General features: G+C 37.0%; 1 protein-coding gene across 5 annotated transcripts in view; it reads left to right on the top strand.

Annotated features, from left to right (window-relative positions):
• Positions 1-26693, top strand: part of LOC112456144 (5-hydroxytryptamine receptor 2A-like) — a 103369-nt gene that overhangs the window by 5078 nt on the left and 71598 nt on the right. For all 5 annotated transcript variants that reach the window (XM_025018500.1, XM_025018502.1, XM_025018498.1 and 2 more), the window contains exon 2: positions 148-403. The gene's annotated coding sequence lies outside the window, so the exon portion shown is untranslated. The remainder of the gene's footprint in view (positions 1-147; positions 404-26693) is intronic.

Genomic DNA, 26693 nt, shown 5'->3' with positions numbered 1-26693 from the left:
TATATAATACCTGCCGAAAAAATATATATATATATGTGTCCTTCTCTCTTTTTCCTTCTTCCTCTCTTTCTCTCTCACACTCTCGCTAATAATGCACCGATCCAAGTCACGTTAACTAAAACGATGAAAACATTACAAACTCAATAGCGCACATAGTCTTCCCTCTTCCGCTGTAATGACCGGGTGATTTAATCATTTACTGCACCGGCGAGAGTCACCAAGATGCTAACACGTTAACAGAGGGAAAACCCGCTGCAAATCATCGTCGCGAAAATCGAGCACAACGTCGTCGCTGCGGTATACTCGCCGTCTCGTCGTTATGTCCCAGCATCGTTAACACTGAAGACAGTCTTGTGATAAATTTCCGGCACATAGCGAAATAAATTGCATCGTGGATCATCAGGTAGGTTCCTCTCCCTTTTGAACTTCATTTCGTAAAATTACGAGACTTGCAATAGAGGTGAGAAGAAGGGTTATATAATATACATTATATAATAAATCTCAAGATATACGCATCCAATAAAATTAAAGTCGTATAGAAACAAATAAGAATCCTCACACGTTTACGCGTTCATTGTGATAAGCAGAATTTCAATTATGAACCAATAATTATATGATATGATAATTATATGATATAATAATTATATGAACCAAAAGCTCAAAATTTTAACTATTTTTTTTTAATGATCGAAATGATCGTATTTCTATGTTTTAAATTCCAGTTTTATCTCATAGCCATATAACAATTCAAAATAATTGATTATCTTAACATGAGCGCGAACTTGCTAGTCATTGTCTAATATTACAAGTCTTATGATTTCGCGAAATACGGTACCACGTTAGAATTTCCTATCACGTCTCCATGTACAATTTTATGGTGGTTGATTCGATTGTTGCCATAGTATACCAGCAAACCGACAATACTTTCGGAGCGACCTCACGCTATAATGGCGGTCGTGTAATTATCTGCGATGCATACTGCATTTAATGTTGTTTGGATGTCAATGCCGCGAATAGAGGGGCAACGGGATTGGTAATTGTTGTTTACAACGCACCGCCGCGCGTCATTGTGCTATGATGACAGCGTCCTGATGTATAGTGAACGCTGTGCGCTGATGGGAACTGACGAATTTTATTAGTGATGCGGAAGAGAAATTGATCAAATTGTCAATTGTCACATGTAGCTTATCCGGCGTGTGCAGTTACAAAAAAAAATAAAACTGTTCGTTCCATATTTCGTGGCATTAAATGCTGAACAATATTATGGCAATCCAAAATACAGATATTTTTTATTAAACTCTTTTTTAAATATGATAATTTGACGTAATTATTACATAATTCATGATTTTTATAATTTTTTCTACTCCTTATACCGCTATTACCTCCATTTATGTTTTAATACACGTCGCAGTCTTGATATTTCAATGCAGAATTAATTGCAGCGCGGAATGGATTTCACCATCGCAAACAGCGATCGGCTTAAATCCGGTTTACGCAAATAACCCGATTCAATACACTTTGGCAAACAATGAAATGCCATACACAACTGCTATATATTTTTAGAATTATTCCGACGGTCTACCGCGAATGCTTTCCCGTGTTGTTCCGCTGATGGCGAATAGAAAATTATGCGATCATCCTCGCCCTTAAATCGCGCTGCGCGAAAGTTCGATTAGAGCAACTGCGGCTACACGATCTCTCAATCCCCGTGAAATTCAATATTCTAACGTCGTAGAAGTGGCCCAGTATCTTCTAATGTCAATATATATTATCTCGCAGCTGCTCGCTTATGTATAAGGGTCGCACGTATCTTTTCCACGCGGTGCGGCGGTATTCGCGCGAAGCTGGATACGATAGTCAATATCGTCTAGGCAGATTAACGATCGAATCGTTCACACTAGATTGATATTATATTTGACTTTCTACCGATCCCGCCGCCACGTTCTGCCTCCCTGCATCACTGCGGCAGAGGATTCTGCGTGCGGTTAATAAGTAAGAGCAAAGTCAAAGAGATAAGCCATGATAACCGGTGCGCGATCTCGTTAAATCTAAAACTTTACGCCCATATTTCAACGCTGTTCTTTATTAACTTTGCATGCGCAGGAAAAATTTACAGCGATACGTATTCTTGAATGTATTAAACAAATTACAAGATTTGCATCAGTTATGAAAAATGTTATTTTTTTGGGCACGACGTATAAAATGTGTAAGTGTAACTATTATAATGTATGTCTGATATATGTATATATTTCTTTCATTATACACTTGTATATATCGTTATAAAAAGATAATGGAACGCGGTTTGACTTTTACATACGTATAACGCTATTACAGCCTGTAATAAATGATAGACACGGACGACGTCAACGTCGAAAACATTTTTGACACGCGCTGCGAAAAGCGCGCAGCAAATTTTTGGGGACGCGGAAAATAAACTGCCTGAACCTTTTTCACGCTTTGAAATCCAGTTTTTCCGCATGCAACGCGGTACAAATGTATCTCGGTTGAAGTATCTGCCGTGACGTAGAGGTGCAAAGCTTATCCGTTCCGGGCAGCTTTTGGTATTAATCTGACTGGGTATAAATCTCTCGCTAATCCACGTAACGTTGTAACCCCGGCTATAGCGCTACATTGACGCTGCTGTTGTTACTGTAGCGAGAAATACGGAACTTGTTGAATACACGTATTCGAGAAGTCCGCTGTTACAGAAAAGTAGTTGAAAGTAACTCGCGATTACCCATCTGCTTTTACAGCCGATCGATCGACCCTAAGTGCTTCCTTTAAAAAGAGAAATCGAGCAATTCGCGGATCGCGCGAGTGGTACGACTAATTTAAATTTTAACCGGCCAGATTCCCGGGAGAGAAATAATTGGATCAATCCTCTTTAACAACTCAAAGACTGCTTTGCAGATTATCTGTCTTATATTGAAGAAAAAAATCTCCGTTTCGTGTTATACGAAAATAATCTTTCTCGTAAGAAAAAAAAATTATTCGATCGTTCACAATTTATCAGTTATCTTTTGACTTGTCGTTTATAAGAACCATGATGACAAGGCATGAATAATCTCACCGTATATCCGGTCTTCGTTGCTACGATGTGGCTATTTTTAACCAGACCTTTGCACCTTTTTCCGACCTTAAATCGCTTTGCATAAGGTGTGGAATAATTCAGACGCGACGGCTTTTTGCATTTGCAGGGGCAGTCGGTTTTCACGAGGGAACGAGGTCGGACGGAAGCACCGGAATTTTTCCGGAAATTTTACCGCGACGATCTCCGTCGTACGTGACGATTGAATTTGCACTCACGGTCGTCGGAAGCAGTCGCACAGCGTTTGCAGACTAAACCGAGCAATCTAAAATTATAGGAGCACCTGGACGGCGATGTTACGTACGAGACAGACAGAGAGGAATATTTTATCTTTATCCGCGCGCGTCATCATTAATTTTCTTTCTACAAGGGTCACCGAGGAGCACTTTAACTCCTGTTGAAAATACAAAGCCGGACATTGTGTCATTATCACGCGCGTCAACGAGTCACCGCAACGACATCGTGATGTAATCTTTATCTTAATCCTAATAAGTTAATACTCGCTGTTGATTGATGTTTATTTCGGAAATCGATGTAACCAATTCGTGCGTTAATTATCGAGGCTTTGCCCTACATTTCGCTTCACGGAAATAATCGGCAACAGCTCGTTTCCGGTTTCGGGCGCAGAAGGGTAAAGGGACCGTCGGCTGGACCGAGAAGCGCATCTCGTAACTTAATTAGCGAGAGAAGTTGAGGTCTTTTTCCATCCGTTTCGATCATTTACCGGATACAGGCGATTGTACAAAGTGAGGCGTTCCGGCTGTAAATTGAATCTTTCGTATCCCGATTTCATTTCTATTTCTTAACAGGATAATTCGAGCTTCTTGCGTTATAAAATACTATTAGCCTAAGTATTCTTTACTGTCTTTCTATCTCTCTCTATACCTCTTTCTTTAATTCTGTTGCTATCATAATTTATAAAAATTTACATATAAACTTTAAAAAAAACGCTGTTTTAAATTAATGTTATTTAATAAAGCTAAATAAAGCTTACTCTTTTTCATATTTCCGTTACATCACATTTCGCTTGCCCATACTCCTGTGCCTATCCTTCTATAAATAATATTCTCATGTCCCACATTATTATGCTCTTCGACTTTCATCCTAGACTATAAATCTTTTAAGAGGAACTGCACGTGAGAGACACTCATGAATTAATTATTTTTTCACATTCAGTAACGCGAATTTATATTTCACTGCCGTACAGATCGAATAATATCCTTTTTTCAGTTTACAAATCCAGCATTTCTAAACAGAAAAGGCACTTCACCTGTCTCGTTTCACCTACTTGTACATTCTAACCTGGGATCCTCGAAACCCTCGGGTCACACTCAAACGATCTGTGTGACAACACCGACCCGATCCAATTGAATATAACCGAATAGGGAACGCGTCACAGAGTAGCGACGGGAGAGATGTTTTCTCTGACGCTGGAGAGACGCCGCTCGTGCTGCGTCCTCTATTTCGTGTAAAGCGATGTAAAGTATATACTACCGCTTCAAGTAGTGTGAGATTTTTAATCTCGGGAAGAGCTCCGTCCTTCCGGACGGCACACCGGCGAAGAATACAGCGAAACTTTATCAACCGTAGCTTCGGAGATGGGCCGTCGCCATTACTTACAATTCTCTGTTATTAATCGCTACGTCGACGGTGCATTATAATACGTTGAGCTGCTATTTAATTTGGCGAACGTTTAACCGATAATTTTTAACCGATAATTACGAGACATCCGTCTCTCGTGAATATCGGTTCCTACGCAAAGCTCACGCCGTATTTCAATAAACGACGATTGCAAACTTTTCATTAATATTAAAATAAATAAATCCAGCACGAAGGCACCCTTCATATTTATGCGGCAATATATATCTTGGCGTAAATTAATTTTAAAAATACGAATTATACGTGCCCGCAGTGGATAAAGAATGTATTAATAAATTCGCGATATCTTTGCGAAGATTTAAAAAGAGTTTCTACGTTTCTACGTTTTCAGAAGTTTCTTGCCTCAAAGGAGAAAATGTAATGTAATGTAATATTATTTTCATGAGAAAAAGAAAGAAAGAGATAACTAATTATTAATTTATGTTTGAAAACGCGTTATTTAAATTTTTTAAAGATACCAACAGCTTTATGCATTGTAAAACGTTCAAATAATGAGAAATAATTATTATCTTTTAACATTGAATTATAGATGCGGATAGCACATCAGAACTAAAAATAAACCTATTTTTAAGCGACATTGTGCATTTAAAAGTGAATTTAAAAAATACTCATCCAAGAGCTTCTATCAACCGATCATAATTCTTTTATTGCCTGCAGAATAAAACTGATTTTATTCCAAGGAGAACGTATAAAACGTACCGCTGTATTATGCAAATGTGCCACTTAATCCATTTGTTAGAATATTAACGTGCTTCCTCGACTAGACGCAGTCGGGATTCTAAACGTGAGAGAATATACCACGCACCTACAGTGCACAGTGCGGCATCCATATCCCCTTATATATTTAAGATTGCCATACTGCCTTTATATGTCTCCTCCACAAATCATATGGCGATGAATTTTGCGCGCGCCCGACACTTCCGCCAATAAAAGTGGCAAAAAATACAAGCGGAAAAGCACACAGCGACGATAACGACAACAACGACGACACGCGAATGCCACCCAGGACATATACCGGAGATATACCTTAACGTACTCTTCCGACTTCTGATGCGAATTCGCAGTTAGATTTTCCAGCGTGTCGCACAAAAATCTTTTGAGCTCCGCGTAAAACTTTATCACGTGATCTCATTTTGCATCGATCACATTTTCATGTTTCTACGCGGATGTATTTTCCCATAGGCGTGCATTGTTCAATTCGCTTCAATTCGCTCGCGGGCACGCAGCGAGACAGGTGGGACGTATCAGAATTAAAAAAACCAGGCAGCTCTCAATCTATATCAGACAGCTTTCTCATAAATGTGTGATTTTTAACGTAATACAATTTTAACGTAATTAAATGTGGAAAGAAAAATAGAATAAATATTGCACAATAATAAACAGTGAAATATTCCTACATATAAACTTATTAAATTAAAAATTATTAAATTTTAGTTGAATAAATAATGTAATAATGTAAGAAATATAAATAATGTCTATTAAAACCATGATTTTGTCGAAATGTGAGAAATATTTATAAATCATTTTGCTGCACGTCTTTTTTTCTTTCTTGTACATTTATTGTACAGGTCTAATTAGATCCCGGGCACAGTATATAATTTGTAAAGTTTATTTGATAGCTTGTAAAAATTAAGTACGTAATAATCTCTGACCGTGTAATGAAAAACTGTACGTGAGTAATGTGAGAGAGTGTGCTGCCAGTTACGAGGAATTTTAATTAGCGTATAGGAAAAATTTGAATTAGCACAACGCGCGATGCGAATTATGGGCGATAATTTCTCGCTTGCGATCTCGTCATTTTTGTCGCAGTCGAGTATAGCGTGTATATCTCGTTATGGATGCGGCTTGTAAAATTCACGGAAAAAAACCCGGCGAGATTGCGCACCAAGATCGTTAATTGATAAAACTAATCACGCCGCTCGCGCGCAACCGCGGTGCAACAATTGGACGGTTTTTTCCCCCAGTAGAGATTTAACGCGGTTTTTTTGTCAATTTTGAGTTAAGAGTGGATCATGAGCGCGCGCATGTAAAGCCGTTTTGATGTAAAATGAAACTCGAAATGGACTCTAGCGGTGTAATCGGGCCATGGTCGTTTGTTTTGCAGAAGACCGCCGCGCCGCCACTGACGTCACTATACTGATGCTGTTAACGGTATATCGGCAACACTAATTTCATTTACACTCAAAAATATTATTGAAAACTTTAAAAAGTAAAAACCGAATTCTATGATAACATGTCTTATAAGTTTCCTAAAATACATTAAGTACGATGTAAATGTTATCACACTGTTATCGCATTTTTTATATTATGAAAATTTTTTATCTCCAACCTTAAAAAAAGTCAAATATGTAATTAATTTTTTTAATAGTTTTTTTTACATCATCGTTTCTTTTCGCATACTTCTTAATCTGTTTGTTCTTTCACGCGGTTAATTAATTCACGTCGGAAAATTTATTTTAAAAATGTTAAACACGAGTCTCTTCTTTTAGTTAAGAAAATTACTTACAGGCAATTCAAAGTACTGTAACATCCCGTTTAAAAAAAGTGCCTTAAATTACGTGCGGTCTTAAAACGACACATCAATTCTTACGTTCGCACCTAGACACAGCAGATCGCGTCTGTAACGGAAGCGAGATGGGGATTTTAGCAGCCTCCGTCATTAAAGTTCGAAGTTCATTAGAGGTTCTCCGGCACCGGCGGAATAACTTTCCCCTAAGTTGTTACACTGTTCTCTCCCTCTTGTGCGCGCCTCCCCCGTCTCCCCCGGAGGACTTAAAAGTCTTGTTCCCGGCTGCTCCTCTTCCGAGAGGATACCTCTCTCCCCTCGACCATATCTTCGGCGCGGGTCATGTCATTTTAATGACACGTTTCCGATTGCTTTCGCCGAGAGAAACGTCAGTGAGGAGCGTCGACCGACGAACGCGCAATGGGATTAAGGAGAGAACTGAGTTTAGCGTTCGCCCCCTTTTGTTTTCTTTCTTCGAGGGCAATGCCACGGCAGGATGATATAACACCAGGTGTCAGCTGGCGGTCTCTGTCTCTGTTTGAGAAGGATATAGAAATTCGCCTTTGAAAACTAATAAAGCCTAATCTAGATTTATAAAAGGTGCGACTGAGAACAGAGCACCGCGATGCATGTGGCTCGGTTTTGGAATTTGGATGAAATTGTGTCATACGGAAAAAAATATAACAATGCATTTGTAACATACACGCGTATGCACTCGTCAGTATGTTGCAACACACAGTTGCATGCCCAGCTGTACATTATCCGTCGCGACCGATGCATTCACACAACACGCAATTGACAGATTTTAGAATTTCTGTAAACCGGATATAATTCCGCGTGCGATATTTTTTTCAGTGGCCGTAGTTTTAACGTCGACGCATCGCATTTGTTAACTGGGACACTACCCGATTTTTTATCAGATTATAAGATATAAAAATTTATCATAAAATATACATAAATCTATAAAAATCTATAATGAAATACATAATATCTCGGAAAGTGCTGTTTATTGAGTCGATAAATAAAATATATTGTACTTCCATAAATAATAATTAAAATAATTTTGTTGTATGTTTTGTGTAAGAAATAAAGTTTTATACAGAATAAAATGTATATTTAAATAAGAAATATCGTTAAAAAAATTTATAAGATTCTCAATGCACGTAATATTAGAAATCAATAAAAACCACCGTTGTGTCACCTCATCGCTACCTTATTATTACGACATATGTACATTACCATTGAACGAACGTTTGAATTTCTGAAATAAAATCCATGCGAATGGACGGACGTTGACGCACATTTTAATTAACGTCACTTTGGGATGAAATAATCTACTTTTTTTTTAAATCTCTATTATCGTGCCGCGTACAGTTTCGACGGACTGATCGAAAGCCCCGTGGATTTTCGGCATCATGGTTTCGGTCGCGTTTAAGCGACGCGTCCGAATGTATTCATCGATCATATGCGAGAGAGTTAAATGCACCGGTGTGTCGTTCGCGCAATTTGACAAGGCAGTGCTTTCGGAAAATCGATTTGCCGGTAACATGTGGGTCGATGTCACCTGCAACGTGATGCCACATTGGCCATCATAGACAATTTATTATCGACCTTCCGGCAAAGACTTATTGCCGATATAGACTGAGTTCATTGCATCTTTCATCTAAACGAGATTCTTTCGAGGTGTAGATTACGACGATTGTGTCGTTCCATATTCTCGTTGAAGCGACCGACGCGAAACCGGACTGGCTCGGTTTAGATATCGCTACTAGGCGAAACGAAAGAAACTTACATCCTCGACAATGTACACCGGCAAAATTGTGTCGCGTTTCGCAGGACTGCACTTTTTAGCGAGATCGTCGGGGCGCGACGTATGTCGAAGCAAATTTATGGGTCAATTCGCTGGAGCCATTAATTTTGCATCTCAAAATGACGTACAGGATTTCTGTTTGTAACATAAATGTAATTTGCTCAATGGAAGAATTATTTGAATTGTGCAATTGCAACGTTCGTTTACCTTATTTGTGACAAAAGAGCGAGTATTATTAACTTTAATAGATTTACTGTTAAGATTTATAAAAAAAAAAATTAATTCTCTAATAGGTAGATACAATTTTTAAATAAATAAATATATTACATTTACCACGATTCGATTGACATTATATACATTACGCATCTTATCTCCTTTTTGTAACTGTTCATCAAGAGACATTTATCAAAATAAACTTCTTGCAGCTTATCTTTCACGCGCGTTACAAATATCCTACATGATTAATCGGTTCTCTAATAGCGACTTATTTTTACGTCAAAACAACACCCGTCTTAACTCGAACCATTAATTTTGCGGTCACGTGTTTTAATAATCGTAGATTTTTAAAATTATTTTTCAGCACAATTCTCCCGCATTGTATTTTTATCCTCTTATTGTAAATTCTAATGTCATTTATTAAAGGGAACGAAGGACGCACGTTGAAGTGTGTTAATCTAACGTGTCTTCGTAGCTCTCTCGTATACCTACGTAGATAACAATTTCATTTGTATTCTACTGGATCTCTCGGTAGAACATCCCGCTACGAACGCGACAGCCCGAGGAAGCTTTATCTTTTATCCCAAGTTTGCAGCGGATCATTTTTATTTCCTTTAAAAGTAACCAATATAGATAGTTTATTGACCTGTCGTTAGGTGACAGAGACAGATACTTTCCGGTGATAAGATTTGGAGATTGTTACACACACACACACACAGATGTGCATAACATATTCTCATATTGTAAAGTCACCATTGATCGGCAGAAATATGACGAATACGGTGTTACCTGTCGCAATTCTTTAACTTGTATTTTATATTTCACGCACGATAAAGAAAAGCATAAATGTCGCAATATTGAAAATTTTATATAATATGTCGCGTGTTATATTTAAAGAATTTATATAAATTCCTCTCTGTGCGCGCATAAATTTTTAAATTGCATTTTGAAGGTTTCACTAGCTAATTAAAACCTCTGCTACGTAACACGTGGCCTGAAAATATTCTAATATTAACAAACTCTGGTATGTACATTTATTGGCGCCGCGACAAAATAAAATAATTATTGCAGTAAAAAAGTTCTTATAATAGAAAGGTTACATTACTGTTGTAACGTTCTATCACACACAAAATTTCATCGAAACAGTCTCGAATACAACAAATTTCGATGAAATTTTGGGTGTATTCTACAATTCTACATTAAAATCATATTTGTTTTAATAAATTATTTACTGTAATATCAATGTTTTACAGTATTACATTGTTCTTCATCTATGCACGCACGTAGATGATTTGCAGTAGCCTGTCGGTACAAGCAGCAAGGCAACAGCCATTCTCTCCGAATGGCTTATAGGAAAGACCGCTTTGCAGATTATTAAAAGCTACCGTCAACTCAGATTCCGTGTGACAGATAGGAAATGCCTATAGCCGTTAGCGTTCTCCATTTATCAAAAATCGTACACGCTACGTCAATCTCGGAAATTGAGGCATCCGTCAGTGCACGTATTTTCCATGGAATACTTTAAAATGTTTACAACACATCGTTTGCATATATCTCATTTTATGCGTTCACAACGCACTTTATAAGGTATAAAGTATAAAAATAACTATATCCGATCTATTCAAATCTGACGTGAATATTGACTTTGATTACCATGAGAACGGTAAGAATGTAGCGTAATGCAATATATTTCAATAAATACAATATTTGTACCAATCCAATAAAAATATTTGAAATTCGATATCTTGTTTAAACTTAGCTATTCTTTCAGTTTCATAAAATTAGAAAGCTTTCTTTGTAATAAAATCAAATTCTTTCAATGTCTATAAAAAAAAATCGCGCAGTATCAAGATTTATTAGGATATTCGATATAACAATGTATCATGACACAGCGTATCGCGTTTTATCGAAAACACAAAGTTCGACTTTCCCGTTGACAATATATCGGAGAAGGGATAGTAAACTCTTCGCGATTTATAACGCTCATTCAGGTAGAGTTAGGAAAAGCCCTACGCTGAGGAAAGTTTAGATAGTTAGCCCAGTAGAGGCGATCTGCAACATCTGGCTACTGTATAACTTGGGGATGGTCATGGCATTGTAAATATGGATATTGCAAACAATTATCCCATTTGCTTCTGTGATAAACGATATTTCTCTCGCATAGACCACACTTATGCGATCGTTTATTGTTATTGTTGCAAATAATTGCACGAGTAATTCTAACATATCATACTCATTTATCAGTATAACGATATTAATTGTTGATGTTTATTATAATTACAATTCCATGGAAAGATGATTTGTGTAATTTCCCTTTGAAATAAATGGAGATTATTATTCGAGCACATATGTATTATTTTCCAATCTAGTCGCGGCTTTTCCAAGTTTAATTATTCCCCACTTCCCGTTTCGCAAATTGTATCGGACCGATACGGGATATTGTACGCATAATTTGCACTTATCGCCGCCGGTAAACGTTTCGCTCTCTGTGCCGTTTTACCATTTTCTAAAGTAGTAATAAGTCGCTTAAAAATACTTCTGCAAGGAGATAACACCCGAGAGACCAGACAAACCGGATGAAAAACGATTAGTGGAAGAAGCGCCGTGCTATCGCTTATATAAAGCCGGTATGAATAACGACTTTCGCCACGTTTAATGTATTACTGATCACGAACCGTGTTTTATAGGTTCGATAACGTCGACGATAAGACGACAAAAATTTGGCACTTTCAAACCCTTGTTTGCACCTTCTTTATTATTCTTTATTATCGCGATCAACAGTTGTATCATTTCATCAATTATTGGAACATGTTTATGCATTAGATTATAATAATTATGAAAATAGTGACAGCGATAAATTAATTATTTATGTAATTTAGGATATATGCGAGAAGAATCCCTCTACATAATAAACACGTATTATATAGATCAGGCAATTAAAATAATTAAATATAAATTTAATATCGAAAGATGTAATATACCTATTAATTAAAACAGATTTAATCTTTTTTATGACACAAACGTAACAAAGCGTTTAATTTTCTGTCATTTATTTAGCAACGATATTTATTGCTGCCGTGCTTGTTTGTATGTGCAATATAATATTTTCATAAAGTTAATAAAGTTTATAAAAACAAAAATAGGAAATGCAAATATCGGGTAATAACTGAATATTGATTCCGACGATATATTTTAACGTTTTAATGACGTAGGTATCAATAACAACCCGAGTATTTTTGGATTATGACGTATCGTTCCGGTCAGTTCACATTACAATCATATTATTCCTTCCAATAAATTACTAATACAATAAATTACTATACTGTAACGTGCGAGTCGCGTGCATAGATTTTTGCATTTTGTGATTATCTCACCTGTCAATCTGGCAATTAATAAAAAAACGCATCAGCGAGTATCACGTTAAATTATCGCGAATCGACAAATATCTTTATCATATTGAGCTTTTACTATTCTTCGGAAGGTATTATCGATTCGTCACCCAATCGTGGGCAAGGACTCGAGCAGACCTTCGTTTAATTCTTTTTTTCAATAAGCACATTTTTAGATGTATTCTCTTTTAGAGAGAAACTTAAACGTGATGAGACGTTAGACGTAAGATGTCAAAATGTAGTGACATTGAAGTCGTCGTATGAAGAAGATTAATGTAAATTGTTTCAAACTTGGAACAAAATATACGTCATTAGTCGATAGTCCGTATCTCGCAACTAGTACATGGCAGTTTTACATCGTATCACACCGGCGAGCATTATCCGATTGTTATAATGTCACATCACGGCGAAATGTATTCGCGCGCCTCAACTTATGTAAAAGTACACCTTGCCCTACTTTGATAGATACGCGGTCATGCCATAATAATCTCCATTTTGTGCCTTATCGCGCGTACGCTTGCAATACACGAGGGACTTTTTTGCAAAAATGACTTCATCCTGAAATTACGTCATCGTTACCCTCCGTCGCCGACGCGTCATGGCGAAAAATCTGACGTTTCCTAACTTTCCGCACAATTTAAAGCAATTTGTTTATCGAAAACGATCAACTCTTCCGTTACGGATAGAAAAAAATCTCTTTCCCTCGATACGCACTCTGCGAAACGAGTCTCGTCGTCACCGTAAAGAACAATTACGCTCGAAAAAGTTCGCGTACGCGGCACGGTGCCACGGTGGTGCCAATTTATCTTTATGAGGTACCGCAGATACAGCACTGAAACGTCTTGCAAATTAGATCGCTGATATCGTCATGGCCGCGAACCCGTCCTCTCATCTATCTATCTGTCTGTCTGTCTCTCGTTTCGTCCGCGTCGTACCCGCCGTGCCGTACGAATAATAACGAATCCAATGAAGCGAAATCTCGGAGCGACGCTACGTGCGCTCGCAGCCGCCGAGAAATATCCGCCGCCTGTAGAAAAATGCAGGACAAAATCTCTTTTTACCTGCTGCTTTTCTTGGTAGAAAGATTCCGCTCGGAAAATTGCGACCCCTCCTCTCTTCACACGGGAAAAGACCCTTCCTTCTTATTTCCTTATCCCTCCCGTGTATCGCGTATACGTGATATCGTATCGAGCATGCCATATGCCTCCCCCGTACATTATCCCATTCATTCAAACAAGTGTATAAGTCGAAAATTGCATGCGTGACTACTTTCTTTTTCTCTCTTTCTCTCTTTCACCCTCTCTATTCATATCGGATTCAATTCGTTCGCGAAATTGTTTCGCTGATCTGCCGACAACATTGCAATAAATGCGACGAATCGAGAGAAATTCAAATGTAACACAAGATATTTCATAGTAAATGGAAATGTTTCATTTTTTAATATTAAAGAATTGATAAAAATATTCGGGTTATATATCTTAGATTATATCACTGATGTATCTCAAAATCGTAATATTTCGTCGATTATCTGTTTTTAATCGAACAAGTCTAATATATAATATAATTTATAGTTATGAGAGAAAAAATTGGTCGTATTTACTTTATAATATATTCCTATCTCCTCTATATGTATATTAGATTATATTTAATACATTGTTTTGAAATACAATAAAATTTCTATTTATTTATTTAATAAAATAATCATATCGCAGATAAAAATGCAGAGAAAATTATCATGATTTTAAGAAAGTATTACAATTGAGAAAGAGAGAGAAAGAAAGAGTATTAATCATTTTCTAAAGAAATTTTTCTTCTGTAATACTATTCTATTATTTTAAAAATTTTGGAAGCCAAATTAAAAATATTTGCAATATAAAACGTTCAGTATAATCATTTCAGATTCGCTTTATCTGGTCAGAGAATAGTGATGTACAAATCGACCTCCGATCTGCTTTTCATATAACGGAAATATGATATTTTTACAATGCTTCTAGAATAATAGCTTCAATACATGGTCGATAGAATTACAATATAGTTTCAATATAGTTTCAATAGAACTGACAGAAGAGAAAATGAGAAATGTAAAGTTTATTCTTAACACAAGCAATTCCCGCGTTAAAGTGGATAAAGTTGTTTCTTGTTATGTATTTTAAATTATTTTCCGTTTTAATTATTCCTATATATATAAAAATGATTTTTTACAGGTAAATGTATATGATGTTCTTAAATAAAAGTACAATCCGCAGTACTTCGTATTTCTTAAACAACATAAGAGTAATAAAAATATAATCATCAATATGTTTTTATCTTGTTAATATATTATTAATATTGTCAATTTTGATCAAGAGCAATTAATTCCTCGTATAAGAACTGAAATGATTAACTCTTGATTTCTCACAGAAAAGCAGCAGGTGGTTCCTGGATGCTTGAAAGAAAAAAAGTAGTAGATAACTTCGGATCTTTAGTAAAGAAATGGTAAATGGATTTATTCGCTTTTTTCTCGCACAAATAACTGGAGTTAGAGAAGTAGTTGGATTTGGAGATTTAGCGAAAGGGGTACAGAATAGGATTTAGAACTTTCTAAATGATAAAGCGACTTAGATAACGATTTTTGGTAGAAGTTAGAACACGTTTGATACGGTTCTGAATAATATACTTATAAGAACGTTAAGCCGATTAAAGGCAAATCAGCCTTGTAATTTATGCTAAATCAGTATCAATCCGAGTTTTTATTTTAATTTGTAATCAAGAGCTTGTAAATATTCATTCACAAAACGCGTCATTGTCTATTTTGTGTTTTATTTAAATGTAAATTCTTAAATACGTGTAGAAATCCATGCACTCTTATTTTTGCAAAATATTTATGAATAGAATTGAATGCAATAGCGCGCCATGTGCATCGACTTTTGATTGTTGCTATCTTCTTTGTACGGGGCATACTTTTTCGTCGTGCACCCCTTTGATGTGGCTTTTACACCTTCACATCAGGTAAAATTCGCTGAGTGCCGGTTCTGTGGGTCGAAATAGGTAATAATCCCTTGATACGTGGGATACGCCGAGCCAGGAACGACTTTAGCCAGCGTCGCATTGCCTCATTCGCCTCTTAAAAGCGGCACTCAACGGAATTCATCTTGGTATTAACGGTGTGGATAGCTACGGCATGAAGATATTTGCGCTAATGAGCAAAAAGTGCCACGTTGCATATAGGGTGAATCAAAATAAATGGATGTCTCTAAGATTTAATTAAAAAAAGCGACATATATTCGACGAATTGACTATGCTATTTGATTATTACATCTATATATAGAATAATTTGCATTTAGTTCTCTTTAAATAATTGTATAATAATCTTTTTTCAATAAGATAACAACAATTTTATGAGATATATTGTACACATGTTCGATATTAATACGATTTTTCTTTTAAAACATGTCAATACATGATAAGTTTATTCTCCCAATGTACAGCAGCATAAAAATTTAATAAAAAAATTCTTGGTCTGTCGCAGAAATACTTCGAATACAAGAGTGACTGCCATTTGTAAAGCAAGCCGCGTGCAGTCAATTCAATAAATGTCGAAGAAGTCAAAGATCAATTCACATGCATTGATAGCTAGCTACGGGATGGGCTCGCGTTCAGACTTTATAAAGTTCACGCGAGCCGTGTAATAAGTCGAAGCCTTGAATGGGACGCTCTATAGCAAATTGAAGTTATCGGATAACTCTTTTCTCGCCTTTGTCGTTCTGCATAGTACAGTAACAAAGACAGATGGGACATACTCGGAACTACGTCTGCATTTCGCAATTTTTTAACTTCTCATCCATTTGCCTTAACTTCATCTATCCGCCCTCTCATCGCACCCCATCTACATTCACCGTCGTAGCAACGTGTTGCCGCAAATTGAAGTTGCCAAAGTAATTTTTTTTTTCTCGTTCCGTGCCGGCGTTGCAGAATAGCTTGTCGGCAGAAATGATTTAAAGCCAGCTTTCCCTTTTCAGCCCTCATCAGAGATATCCGAACACACAGCCACATATCTTCATCGAATTAACAGGAAAACTTCATTTATATTCGTAGACTTGGCGTAAGTTGATTTGCTGCGAAAATGATTGCCCAAGACTATTTCATCATTTTTCATTGACTTCTTAAAACTTAAATATATTTTCAACGTCATTTATCATGTTATATTATAAGTATGCATCGTTAATTATTATAAAAAATTAAGCTCTTTAATATAGATTAGAATAGAAATTTCTATAAAGAAAATCTATCTTTATTCGTGAGAATAAAGATCGAAAATATATGTAGCTTTTTAGTGATTCTTATTTCAAAAAAATAATAAAATTTTCAGAATAAGATCTTAAAGTGACTTTTCCCTCATAACTTCACACTCCGGTACGGAGTGTCGTAGATTTATTCGATTGGAGAAAGATATAGATGAGTGGTGGCAAAAGTTGGACATACGTGAAAGACGAGATCGGTGACGTCTATAAAAGAATTTCAAACTTCTACCGCACGAAGGTCCGCTGGCAAGTTTGATCATGCACCCTATGGTTCTTTCCTCTCACGGAAAGCAAAGTTGGATCGATGGCGATCGATGGAGGGAGAGGTGAGAGGTGGGCGATCGCAGAAATATGTGCGCAAAAAGTAGGCAAACGTTAACGCAGCCGGGGATAATCTTATTAGAGCGGCATGACGTGTAGCCCCGAGTTATAGCCGCTTCTTTTTTACGGTGTCTCTACGCGCGTGTGCCCGCGAGCGAGGGGAGAACGCCGTATGTCTCGTGATATAACAATTAGGCGTTACGTATAAAGTAATAATTTTTTGGCGGGTACGTGACTTCCATAAAAGATCGCCCATTGTTTGACGTTGTGGATTCTTACGCTCGAGCGACACAGCGACGCGACGCCGCGACGGCGGAAAGATTGAGATTCGATAAGCTTAATTGCGCTCCACGTGTTGCAAGCTTATATTTACCGGCGACGGCGACGGTGAAGTTTGCAAGTTATAACGGTTACACGTTCGCTCACCGCGCGCTTACGTGTGCGGCATACGCATCACTCTTTCGCATTATCCGTGATCTATTTACGGAATGTTACATAGCACGCTGCATTATATTTGCCTCTACCTTGTGTCGTACCGATAATGGCGACCGATAAACTACGTTGCAAGGAAAACGCCTCGAGCTCTCGTGGCTTGTAAAGAATAGTCCAAGTTTCCCCGCGTCGCGGTCGGGTATACATATATAGGAGAGAGAAAAAAAAATTTATTAGTAAAGTCGTTTTTGTCTTTACACGACCGCGTCGTTTTAAAATTGCTTGCCGGCTATTGTCCCTCATTCTGCTAACATTCTAACCCATCACTGACATTTTCGCCCAATGAGAACTGATGAAGCGTCATTTACAGCCCTTTGTGTCCGATGAGCCGAGGAACTCTAGGATTTGCGCTTTGCGCGTTCCCGCAAGCGTTAACGCGATGAAATTACGACACGTCGAATCTTTGCGACCGTCCGCAAACATAAATCCTTGACTCTTTGCGCTCCAAGTGCCAATTAGGTTGTCGTTGAAAGCGATTCGTCCTGCAATAGGTCGCCTACGTATCTTATTCATCCGGGTGAGCTTCAGTGCTTCTATTTTATTAGGATACTGTCTCTATGCAATAAGCGATTTATACGAGTGGTTTACTGTCGTAAGGATGATTACTAAAATTTGTTAACGCAAATATTCATTTTTCTTGTAATGCTAGCTATTAATTAATCCCTTTCATAACGCGAAAATTACTGCGAATACTGCAAATTGACTTTTATAGACATCGTAAAAAGTACATTGTGTTAAATGAGCGTTTCAGAATCTTCGTGGACAATAATTTAATCGTGATGATTATAATGTTAACGCCATAACGTCATCGTGAAAGATGTCGAAGCGTATCGCGACGTCAATATTGGAATCATCATGGTAGAATGATTTAATTCCAATTACCTTAACGCAATCGTTTTTAAATATTCAAATTTCATTTGCAGAACTCTCCCGTATACATAGGTGCACGTATCAAATTTAAAGCCGTAACTCGATCTGTTTTGCGGCTCCACATTGTTCGCGGAAAATCGGAAATTCCTCGGGCGAGCTTCGCCGGGGTTTACCCGGTACAGAGAATGCGTGTTCGATAAAATTTCATATCCACTGTGCGCCGCCGGTTTTCGTAGTCGTTTGTATCGGTCTGTCTCCCTGTGGCGTACCTGACATTACACATAGACCGCCCGCGAGAATCTCCCGCTCATGAAACATTTATAATGCGGAGAATAGAAGAGGAGAAGAAGCCCCGATTTTACCGTGCCGCCGCACGAAATCAACATCACCGATTTCGGCCACTGCGAAGAATGTAAATCGCGCGTGGACGTTCGATAGCGTGAAAAATAGAGAATCGCCCGATACGATACTCTAGTCAGTTAGTCGGATGCAAAGTATCAAATTTTGAGCCTGGTATACGATCGGCGCTTTCGGATAAACGATCGCGGGACAAACTGTCGGTCGACCGTCGCTGTATCACGTGGTATTGACAAGAGTTTCCGTTGGCAATAGTATATAACGCGACAACGACACTGAAATATAACTCCAATAAAAATTATTAACGCTATTTCGATTTTTACGAGTACCCTTGACATAACGCGCTCTTAACAAATATAATTTAATTATCTTCACCTGCGATTGGCTTTTATTGTAAATCGATAAAATAATTGTTGTACATCGCGATTAAATCTCTTCACCCTTTAATAAAATATTTGTCACGAGAGAACCTTGATTTTAATTAAGCTTCCTTCGTCCCGCGTACTAGTTTTCAAGTACTCGTCAGATTTCTATCGTACACATTAGCTTTTATTAATAACAATTATGTTGTGCATTTATCTCACGGAGACATTTTACAAAATAGATATTTCAAAGCCGCGACGGACGAAATTCTCTCTAGCCGAATTAAATATTTTCTCTCGATTGGACATTTTGTAGCGACAAGATTTCGCCGCAAATGCATCAGTACGCGCGCGGCGATCTAATATTTATATAATCACATGCTCAATTAACTCGCGTGTAGCTCTATATAACGTTCCATCGAGAACGCGCAATGGCACCGTCGAGGACGTTGGCGTGTCGTCGGCGACTATACGCGTGGAGCAAGAGAGGAAAATTCATTCGGACAAATTAATTAATTTGCATTAGTCGCGTGGTTGGACGAAAGTACGGACGGAGATTCAGCGGTTGATGGCAGTTTGCGGGCCGTCGCGTCGCGTCGTGCAATTTCATTGCAATTCTCGCTGATCCGCGCGAGAGTTAGCGATAAATTAGTCTCCTCGCAGAACGTTTCGCGATCAGGCAGTAAAAGTCTTCGTCATCCCTCCATCTTTCATCGCGCGTTCTCTCACGAAGGGACTTATTACTCTACCACCCATGTCAGATATCGATCCCCCTTCTCCGTGAAATGGCGTTATTCGTATCAGCCATATCGCAGCGGGACGCGCGAATCGAGCTCGCCAATATATCCATGCGCGCGATTTCCCGAGCGTGAACGTACCGTCATCAAACATCCGCGTGAATGGAAAATCAAATCGCTTTCTCTCCTTCTCCCTCTCCCCCCCTACCTCCCTGACAACCCATGGTATTACCTTCTACTACCTCGGTCGTCGCGTTTCCTACACGTAAGCGCGAGCTTTAGCGTCATGCCGAGCGAATTTCGATAAACACGAGCAATATTTTGCGCGGAGCGTAAATGAGAAGTCGTAGAGCCGTCACGCGCGGACGGTGATTTTAACTCTTCGCGTCCCACCTTATTCCGTTTTGTATTTTGTAGTCACACGTTGAAAGGAATTGCTATTTCGAAGAACGACTGTTTAAGTAAGTAGTACATTAAAGTACATTAAAAACATTAATTTGTTTTCATTCAGCGGACCTGTGAGATAAAAGCGCGTATAAATTGCCTCTCCGTTTTTAGTACAGAAATAAATTTCCCCCAAGTTTAAAAAAAATTGTAATATAAATGTTTAGTTGAATTCTGCGATTAAATGTTTTAAAAGCAATTACTTAAGTAACAAGCGGGATAATCGCCGTACACCGTTGTACGGTTGTTCATCAAATATACAACTGCGCTTTAATTACTATCGCGGTCTACATTGGAGCCATCCATCGCGCGCACTGTGATCCGCACTAGCTGATTTCTTTCTCTCATAGATCACCGACGGAGATATTTCATTAGTACGTTTTAAACATATCTGACCTAGATCACTATACGAATTTGATATGCTAAGCTGCCACCTGCGCCATGACTCTCCATAAATCTTCACCGTACAAGCGGCCGCGAGACAAACTACGTCAGCCTCCAACGCTGCGCCGAAGATCTGCAGCCATCTTGGCAGCCGAATTCAAACATTCAAAGGGCGAATTACATAACTAAGTCGGGATCTTGAAGCGACAAGCTGCAATTTAACCGCGCATCACGCATCTCGATCGAGCTATCGTTTATCAAATATGTTCTATGTAAAATCTTGTTCAGTTTGCCATGTGGTGCGAGAAAAAGCGTTTCACGAAATTGCATTGCCACTACTTTTTGCGCTCGTCATATTCTATGTACTTTTTATGCTTTATATACTTTTTACACGAAACACCACCTTGGAGAAAGATTGAACGAAACGGATCTCTCTAAAAATACTTTCGTGTCGCTTGGGAAACTACGCCAGACGTCGCAATTCGTCTTTCAGTGCCTCGTTCGCTTGCTCACGTCGACATATTAATTTTCCTTAAGTAAGTACGAAGTTCTATGCTCGCTTAAATTTTCGAGTAAACATTTAAATTATTAAGAAGCAAACAAATATTTCTTGCTTGATGTTGATCGTTCCGCGAATCAATTACTCCGCAACTTCGCTCGACGTCGTTAAATAATTAATCAATTAAGATCGTTTGCGTTCCCTCTCGGTAACGATATATTACATTACAGCAATTAGAGTGAATGAAGGAAATTATATTCTCAGCGCATAATTCATAAAGATTTTTCTATCTCTGCATCAGCACAAAAAAGTTTGCAACATTCGCAATGCGTAACAAAAGCATACCGACTGCAGTGTAAAGATATTGCGTTCGCCTATTCTCGTTCAATTTCGGATGCTGTTGTCTTTCGACAACCAAATGTTGGTTCGAGTATCCGGGTCACTACTTGTCCATTTATTTTGGAGACGGATAAGCAACAACGCCAATACACGATAGCTGCCGAAGTATTTTCGGATTCAGTTATTTAGATTACCGTACGTGAAGTTTGGACACAAACTAGATAAATAACTCACTAGTTGTACATGTGTGTGTTGGAAACGCTGTTAACTTAGCATATGTCGATCTTACCGTTGACAAGATTTAGTAGTTAATACCCTGCAAGTGCTTACCTATTCCTTTTGAAGCTTAACTCAATCCAATCCTATGATATATCTTGATATATCGACAAATTCAAATTTTTCATCGATATCTCCATATCGTATAGTTTCAAAAATTTGTATTTTTTAACAATATATTATATGTATAATGTATATTGGTACAGTTAATACTTTACTTTTAAATATCGTAATGTATATATAAAATTTTTTTTTATATTATTAAAATTTTTTTTTTTTGCCTATCAATACCTAATATTCCTTCTAATCTGTCACAAGAATATGCCTCAGATTTGAAATCATCTGTCTTATTTATAATATGATAAACTGGTTCTCGTCCCAGTCGTCATCATTAGCCGGTCCCCTCGAGTCAATCTTGTTCACAACTTGGTTAACACATTGGTTTCAAATCTACAGTGGTTTCTGTTTCTTTCAATTGCAAGTTCTCTTAAAGATAAATCCCTTCTAAAGTTTTCGTAATCTTTAGGTAGCACGCAACTGCATGTTCAAAAATCGCTTTTAAATTTTCTATGCTCTTGTTTATATCAAACACATCATTATTCATTTTTTTATCTAAACATAAACTGTAATTGCTAATTACAAAAATTTCGTTTAGACACACCGTAAACTTCGTTTGCGATACGCTAGATTATTAAATTTTCCCTAACAATTCCATGACGCACTAAATTTCAGAAATTATGGATTGGGTCTTTAATATTTAACGTGACTTGTAGCATGAGATATACGTTCTCTCTCTCTCCTTACGACCTACGTACATTAACGCTAAGATTAGTAGTAAGATGACTATCTTCAAGTACTTAGCACAATCAATATGCATGCCGTTAACCGGATCTTATATTCCGGTAGCGGTCGCTCTTTAAGTAAATAGCCCGAATACACGGTAGATTTACTTCGCGACGCGATTTAAACTTACAATTTCTAACGAGCATGACGAGAAAGAAAAATTGTATAAGAAAACTTACAAGACAAGTCATAATTTACGCATTATCAGCAAGAATTATACAAAAACATAAATTGATTTAGTTGAATGTCAATTGATTAATTGATAATATCAATGCATGCATTAATTATTTAAAACAGAGCATATAATATTGAAGAATTTTATATTAGTCTGTCAAATCTATCCGAAAATTCTCCAAAATTGCAAGATTTTTTTATTTCGTCAGTAATAAAAAAATCTTATTCGCGCCATATATCAGATGTTTACGTATATACTTAAGTAGACAACTTTTGACACATCCTACTTATCTTAAATCGTGCATAAAAAATGTGATGGTAATTTTACGTCCAAATCGAAATGTTTTTCCTAATGCTGAGACTTGTCCAAAAGAACCAATTTCATATTCGCGGGGATAAAGCACGCGGCGTTTTAATGAAACGCACTGGTGTAATAAAACAGTAGTTTCCCGAGAATTATATGATCATCTAAAATCTGCTTGCGATTTCTTCCGTTTTAACCGTTTGGTCTTAACTGCGCTCGCAAACTGTGTTCTCATCTTTAAATGCATCTGGCCACTAATGGCAACATTATCAGCTTAAGTAATCGTTTAAGTTTAATGAAAATTTATTCCAATTCAAATAGTAATTATTCCAATTTAATAAAAAAATAAGCGATACCTTATAGATTTTTACGTATTACGAGTTTGTGCTCCAATTAAAAAAGTACTCGAAGTTTTAGATATAAAAATTTCGTGGAAATGTACAATTCAGTTTTCGAAAAAAAAAAATTACTTCAAAGCACCTATGAGTAAGAGGAATCTGGGACCACTAAGTATTACGTATTAAATATTTGACATAAAAATATATTTGCGAAATGTGAGGCTGAAAAATCGTGCGGTTTTTCCGAAAAGAAAAAAAAACACAAACATGCAACATTTTCTCAACTTTGAAAGTTATTGCTTCCTCACAGTAGAGTAGTCCCTATCTTGATTGCTTCACACTTCGATGGATCGAGACCGTTGTAGCGCGAGGTACCTCGTAACGCACTTAGAAATCCTATATCTCGATTACACCGCTTGCATCAATTTATTTCTGCTTCTTTAGTGAAAAAATTCATTACACGCTAACGGGTGGAAAACTGCTTCGATTACTTTCCTAATTTCCAATTCGATGCAGCTGTGCCGTAAACAAAATTGGTTATCGAGTAAGCTAAGTAACCGACCGATTGCACATTATGCATACGATCTTCTTTTTATTTTAAGCCTTGTTATGTGTCAGAGCAATATTACAAAATTTCTAATAACATAAAAGATCTTAATGAATGTGTTTTTTTCGTGTTGTTATACATATTTACAGTTTTTCTTTGTTTCTTTCTGTTAGTAAGTATTATTATATTACATATTCTTGTAATTTTTTAAAATACATATTATTTTCTTGCTAAAGTATCATGCACGTTCGACGAAAAAATGTCTTTACAAGCTAATAGTTGACCCAGTTTAGGCAGCTTAAGCGCTATCGGGAAATTATGCTAGACCAAGGCTTAATAAATATTTCTACACTGCTACGCGGACATTAATTTACATGCGGGTAAAACCGCATCGGAGAGAACCGTTTCATTTTCGTTGTGCGGAAATAAAGCATGAGGTCGGGAAGAATGTATCGAGGGAGACCACTGCCTCTGCTTCTCGGCTCGGGTAAAATATCGTGCGGAATTTTACGTTTAATCTGAACGCTGAAAATTACGTTCAAAGAGAAGAACAAAAAGCGATTTGTCGTGTAAAGAGGAGGAAAAAAGGGAACGGCAAGCATTCAATGTTAAAGGAAAATCGTCATTTTATTGAAACAAGGTGTTTTCCGGGCTCGGAAAAAAGATCTCACAAGCAAGCGCCGCAGTTTTATTCCTCGTCTTGGAACACTGCCGATGATACGCTCGATGTAACATGAATGGCGAGGTAAATAAAAGAGGATGATCAACACGATTGTAAGTAAGCAGAATGCGAAGAGAAGAAGATCCCGGACATTTTTCCGCGCGCTCTTACGTGCAATAAAGAAGTTTAGAAATTGAGAGATGTGGCGGTTTGGCCGCGGCTTCCGCGCAGAAAATACTCTTATCACCAGCATTTCTTTCATTAATAGACAATGGGCTTTTATTATTCAATTTTATATAAATAAATTTATGTCATAGTAATCAATTTAACTGCGTATCTCAAATATTCACTAAAGATTGCAAAATATATGCATGCGGTACGATGATGCGGAAACAAAAAATACATATGTAAAAAACAAAAAATCTGGAACAAAGTAACTATTTATAATTCCAAGAATACACCAGATGCTAACAAACGCCTATTTATTATAGAAAAATGACTCGCAAAAACTAGAAAAAAGAACAGCAAAAGTTAAACTTTATTTAGAATATAAAATTATTTTCTGCGCGGGGGCGCGAGCATGGCAAGTCAGTGTAGCAACACTTGAGCACGTACATCAACACTTTAACCGGCATGCACACACGGCATTTTTATTTCAATTTACCTCTCAACATGACGAGAACAGTTATTGATTCTCGCGATTTCAATTATAAATTCTTAATGACGTGGTGAATGAAATCTCTCGACAGCTGGCCACGATAAAGTCATTTCGTGGTATGTGCTTGACGCATTCCAATTTGGCCTCGCGAACAATTTGCGTGTAAATAATTGCATACGCGGCTTAGATATCCAACTCATATAAGAAGGAAAGGGTAAATATAAAATTTACTTCGCTTCTTTTCTATAATCAACCTATCCGATGCTTATAATTTGAAAGAAGTTCTTTGTTTGATTTATACGAAAATTTCTAAGAGACTCCATTGAAGATTTAATTAATGGTCTGTTGCAATTTTAGTTAAAATTTTCTAATGCGCTTATTTAAGACTATCCTAATTAAAATTAATAAAATAAATTTTCATCGACATAAAAGAAGGCTCAGAATGAAGAGAGAAAGAGAGAGAGATTTTCCACGATTGTTGTCGAAATGCCGATTGTTCCGAGAATCATATATTTTCCACTATTAAATATATATTTGTTTCATTCTCGTTTATAGAAAATTGTATTAAAGCGTGCGCAAAACACTCTTCTTTCAAAGCATGCTAACCAAGCACAGAAAACTTTATAATGGTGTGTACCGCTATCTTTTTATATATATATAAAGCATTTATCAAATAATATCTCTGTTAAATTTTTATATTTTAAAGTTTATTTGAAGTTTCGTTTAATTAGAATTAAAAATAATTAATCGTGCATAACATTTAAAATAGTTGCTGATGATATTTATCCTTCCATTTATCAATCATGAATTATTTATCTGAAAAAAGTATAAAAATATCCATATGAACCGAAGAACGCATTTATTACTAGCAACTCATGCAATACAAATTTAAAAAATTCTGTCTTTCTTTGTTTGAAAATACTATACAAATAAATATTTGTGAGCACGAAATTTGTAAAACGTGATATTACACAGCCTGCAAGTTTTTCTCTTATGACAGATTCGTAATTATTCTCAGTCAAAAACAAAAAATATGTCAATTTCACGAACAGAAATTTTAAAATATTGAAAAATAATATACGAAAAAGATTTCAAGAAGAATAATCATCTAAAAATCTGTTGAATCTGTGAAAAAATTT

This window comes from Temnothorax curvispinosus, unplaced genomic scaffold (genome assembly GCF_003070985.1).
Source record: "Temnothorax curvispinosus isolate PA1 unplaced genomic scaffold, ASM307098v1 QBEX01006657.1, whole genome shotgun sequence".
Lineage (NCBI taxonomy): Eukaryota > Metazoa > Arthropoda > Insecta > Hymenoptera > Formicidae > Temnothorax > Temnothorax curvispinosus.
Note: the sequence above shows the minus strand (reverse complement) of the source record. Positions and strands in the feature narration are given on the sequence as shown.